Source organism: Phodopus roborovskii, unplaced genomic scaffold, assembly GCF_943737965.1.
Source record: "Phodopus roborovskii unplaced genomic scaffold, PHOROB, whole genome shotgun sequence".
Taxonomy (NCBI): domain Eukaryota; kingdom Metazoa; phylum Chordata; class Mammalia; order Rodentia; family Cricetidae; genus Phodopus; species Phodopus roborovskii.
This window is the reverse complement of record NW_026126447.1, coordinates 24,855,543-24,860,739: the sequence shown is the minus strand read 5'-3', so window position 1 is coordinate 24,860,739 and position 5,197 is coordinate 24,855,543. Positions and strand designations below refer to the sequence as shown.

The 5,197-nt window shown below is 36.5% G+C and overlaps 1 pseudogene; it reads right to left on the bottom strand.

The window, feature by feature from the left end:
* Window positions 1-597: 597 nt before the first annotated feature.
* LOC127224806 (60 kDa heat shock protein, mitochondrial-like) lies at window positions 598-1,548 on the bottom strand (annotated as a pseudogene).
* Between the last annotated feature and the right edge of the window lie 3,649 nt (window positions 1,549-5,197).

The window sequence follows — 5,197 nt, the reverse complement described above, 5'->3', positions numbered from 1 at the left end:
AATACAGCCAGACCACAGTTTCCCAACCCTCCACTCCTCTCAATCCCCTCTATCCTCTCCCCAGACCCACTTCTCTTCAGTTTCCTTTCTAAAAAGATCAGGCCTCCCAGGGATATCAGAAGAACATGGCATAACAAGATACAGTAAGGCTATTCAAAGACCCTCATATCAAGCCTGGATGAGGCAATCAAATAGGAGGAAAGCAGTTCCAAGAGCAGGGGCAAACTCAGAGACCCCTCACTCCCACTGTTATCAGTCCCGCAAAAACACCAAACTCATAAATATATATGCATAACGTATATGTAGAGAACCTAGCTCAGACCCATGCAGGATCCATGATTGCCACTTCAGTCTCTAGGAGCCCTCATGACTCTAGGAGCTGTGTTCTGGTGTTCTCAACCCCTCTGGCTCCTACAATTGAATCCATTTTCAATTTGAGTTTTGTTACCTTTTCCTTTCAAAAGCATGCCATTTTTAGTAAAGGTGACCTCTCCAACTTTTCCTAAGTCATGAGCTTGAACAGCTTCAAGATTAAGAGTCAACCACTTTTTCACAAATACTGCACCAGCAGCAATAGATTTATCTTTAGGATTGTTCTTACTGTTTTGCCAAAATCTGGAGCTTGAACTGAAGACCAGTGTTTTGACTGTTCAAAACCAGTGTGCTTAGAGCCTCTCCATTCACATCTGAAACAATTATGACCAAGGTCTTATGATGATCATTGCCAATTTCAAGAGCAGGTTCAATGGACTGAACTCTATACCTTATTTTGATTCATTCAACAGACCATTGGTGTCTTGAAATTCACATATTTTTTTTTTTACCTTTTGAAGTACTAATACAATATGGGAAAATATATCCTTGGTCAAATTTCACTCTTTGAATAACTTTTAATTCATCAATAATTTTTAATTAGCATGTTTCTACATTTAACTGTGATGATACCCTTTCTTTCAACCTTCCTCCTTGCACAAGAAATGATGTTTACAGTGCCTGCCTCTATTTGCAGAAATCATAGCAACCTGAGCAATTTCTTCGGGGATTATGACAGTTATTTTTTTTTAAGTTCAGTAATTATAGCATCAGCGGCCAACATCACACACACCTGATTTCCACTGGATTAACTTCTTTGCTGATTTTCTCAAAGCCCTCCTTAGAGATAAAGAATTTAAGAAAGTAGCAGTGATGGGACTATCTCCAGCCTCTTCATGCCATTGGCAACATCTTGAACAAGTTTAGCTATGGTGTTTTTATATTTATATTTTAAATCAATTGACTTTTTAACAGTGACCCCCATCTTTTGTTACTTTGGGACTTCCCTAAATTGCTTCAATAATCACCATTCTTCTCTTTGGCCCCATTTTAACAGTTTGCATTTGCTAAAAGGTCTACACCTTGAAGCATTAAGGTTCAGGCTTCACCACCAAATTTTATATCTTCAGTATAGGCCTGCTCATGTGTCCTCACAGAGCCTCTTCTCTGTACAAACTCACCCTGGATTCCCTTCCTCCCCTTATATGGACAGCAGCCAAACTGGCCTTGGAACATCTCAATGGCCCTGTTTTAATTTTATCTGTTTAAGAGTTCTATTTCCAATGTCACATCCCAAGGTTCATGGGTCGAGGATGGTATTAACATATATTTTTGAGGAAAATAATTCAGACCCTAACACTAGGCAAACATGTAACCACAATAAAGCATGATAGTACAACCCATGAGATGATATGGCAAGGCTATGTAGCAGGAATTAGAATAAATAAGAAGAAAAGGGAGTGGCATATGATGGTACCATTATTTGACAGCATCTGTTCCACATACTTTACAAGTGTTAGCTGAGCATTATTACCATCAGACATGCACCTCCTCTAGCCATTTAGAAAGGACTTTGAGGTGACAAGAATGAAAGACTTCTCCATGTAGTGAACTAGAAAATAGCAGAGCTGTGTAAGGAGTAGATATGTCTGTGTTTACTTATCTTCCTTAAGTGTTTCCCTGTGAAATATTTTTTTATGTCTATGAACATTTGCCTGGGTGAATGTCTCAATACCAATGCATGTCTGCTTTCCATAGATAGCTGAAAATGTCATCACATCCCCTGCAAGTGGAATTGTAAATAGTTCTGAGCTGCCATGTGTGTGCTAGAAACAAACCAGGATCTTCTGTAGGAGCAGCAGGTTCTTCTAATGGCAAAGCCATCTCTCTAGGCCCTCTCCCTGCAAGATGCTGATGATGGCCTGTTTGTGCCAATCACAATTTTTTATATTATTATTATTGAAGACCTCATTTTACCAATATGGAATTCACCTTACTTCTCAGTAAGAATTTTTTAAACATTTGGACTTTAATTTTTTCTTGTTGCATAATTTTCTATCACATAAATGTGATGTGCTTCACAAATACATTTTAGAAATCACAGAGAAATTAAAATTAAGTACAATTTGCTCTTCTAATAAATATACCATTAATCCATCAATAAGACTCCTTTCTGGTCCAATCCTAGTAATTGTGGGATGATAGAATTTTTTTTCACTTAGTTTGGATATAAACACCCAACTTACCACTAGAGATCCATGCCACATTAGCATGAGATTTAAAAAACAAAACAAAACAAAAAAAAAAAAAAAAAAAAAAAAAAAACATTTGCATCCTATCAAGATCACCTTAGCATTGGAAAAGCTTGTTTACCTTACAAATGCTTATCCACAAAGCATGTCTGAAATCAATCTCTCTCTCTCTCTCTCTCTCTCTCTCTCTCTCTCTCTCCCACCCCTTCTCCTCTCTCTCCCCCACCCCTTTCTCTTTCTCTCTCTCTCTCTCTCTCTCTCTCTCTCTCTCTCTCTCTCTCTCTCTCTCTCTCTCTTACACACACACACATAAACACACAGACATGAATGTATATCAGTTTGGGGGTGGGGGGGAGACAGCTAAATGGAACCTAAGGACCAGAGCCAAGAGGAAAGCGAAATATAGCTCTGAAAAAAATATCTGAATATAAAGACAAAGGGACATTAAAGGAGGGAGACAAGAGAAAGCCCCAGACAGAAGATACTTTTTGAACTGCATCCAAATGGACTCCTAATGGACCTAACAGTGACTTGAGGTGAAAAGAAAAGAACTGTATTGCACTGTTCTCTGGACACAGCATTTGATTATCTAAGACTTTCCAGTAATGGACTACATGCCCTTCCAAAACTTAAGTAGCTATATAACATATTTCAGAATATGTAGTAGAACACATAAATTTATGGCATACTCTATTTCTATTACTTAGTAATTTATATGTATTTTAATGTGATTGTTCAGCTTTCATAAGCTACCTCCTTCAATGGCTTCCAGGGATCAAGTCACCAGTGCCTATAAATGCTGAGCCATCTCAACAGCTTCATAATCTTATTTTTAGTGTCAACATAATATACATGTGAATATATCCACCAAACACATTAGTTATTTTTGAACTTTAGAATTGTTTTCATTTTGAGTGTCAGTGTATGTGTGTGTTAAATAAAGCAGGTTATCATTTTAAGCTTTCAATACATTCTTGGTCACAAAATTAGTTTCTATGTAGAGAATCATGACATCAGAACAGCAAAATAAATGACCACACAGCAAAAACCACAAAGCAATAAGAAGCCACACAAAATAATGCAGATTTCTTTTTTGATAGATTAAAACTTAAAGCATAAGTAGCTAGTGGAACTAGGCATCACTCCTCTCTCACAAATCCAGCTACTCCATAAACTCAAGGAGGCCCATGAAGCTTTCTAAAACAAGAAAATGTCTCCATGAGATCTTTGATGCTAATTGAAATCCAACTGAAACAACATCAAGGCAAAATCATGTAGTCCCAAAAGAAAATATAAAAACAAAACAAAACATTCAAGGTACATGTGAAATATTACACAGAAAAATGGTTATGAAACATTTGAAGGCTACAAATCTTGATACAGCCATCTTTGTTTACCATGGGGAAACAGCTAGATGTGTGTAATAGGGACTGAGACAGTCCATATTACAATTTTTGAGAGGAAATTATTCACATTGGTGTAAAGAAAATGCACTACATTGTCACATGGGAGGAAAATGTGTCTTCTCTCTATACATACAAAAATAAATAGGTTAAAAAAATGTGAAATCAGCAATAGTATGTTTCCTGTTTGCCACAGTAATTTTAAGGATGATCAAAGACCCTGATTTTGAACTTCACATTTTTTAAAGTAACTCCAATGTCAGTGATAGCAGTAATATTCCAAAAATCTGATCCTTTGATGTGAGGAAGTAATAGGCTTTACAGATCTATTTCAATGATGTTATATTAGCAAATTGTTTGAAGTCAATAAATGTATCTGAGAAAGGAACTCTGGAAAGACAAGGTGTGGGATCCAGCTAAAATTCACTGGACATAACAATTCAAGGGAAATTTGACTTAATTGCACTCACACTGTTAAAATAGTGTATAGTAACTTCCCTCTTAAAAATTTATGATATAATAAGTATACTCCAAAAGAGTTCACACAGTATCTTTTAATTCTTCCTTCCTGGTAAATTCCAGAACCAGATAAAGGGAAATCACTGACATTTATAGAAGCCAATAAAAAATGTTGTATTAAATAAGTGGTGAAGGTGATATGAACTAAGGTTCAAGGGAAGGGAGACACTTGAGTTAAAGAATAAGACAGGGTAAGACTTGTAGAAAATGTAGGACTTTGGGAGACATGATAAGGCAAGATATAGAATACAGGGAATAGAAATGTACAAGTGTCCAGTCACTGATACAAGTAATTAGCACTATAATGTGCCAGCAACCATGCAAGGTATTAGGGGATAAGGAGTCATGCTGATTTCAATTAATTAAAAAGTTGGCAACAAAGAGAATTTCAATTAGTGAGGATATTCATTGGTCTTTCCTCTTATAGGACAAAAAGCTATTCTTAGTCATATATGGAATTTAGAGGAACTTAACATCAAGCCATCTTCACTCTACACATCCGTTCCCTCCTCTAACCATTTAGTGCTGAATATATCTATAAGCCACATACTCCATGGAGTCCTGATGATGTACAGAGATATGACAAAGTTACTTTCCTTTTCATTTTAGTATCCAGGTCACTGGAAAGGTGTCATATTATTTAATGAGATTGTCTAGAGCATGACAGAATCCGCAAATCAAAAGAGTATCTCAGGGACAGAAAAACAGCTC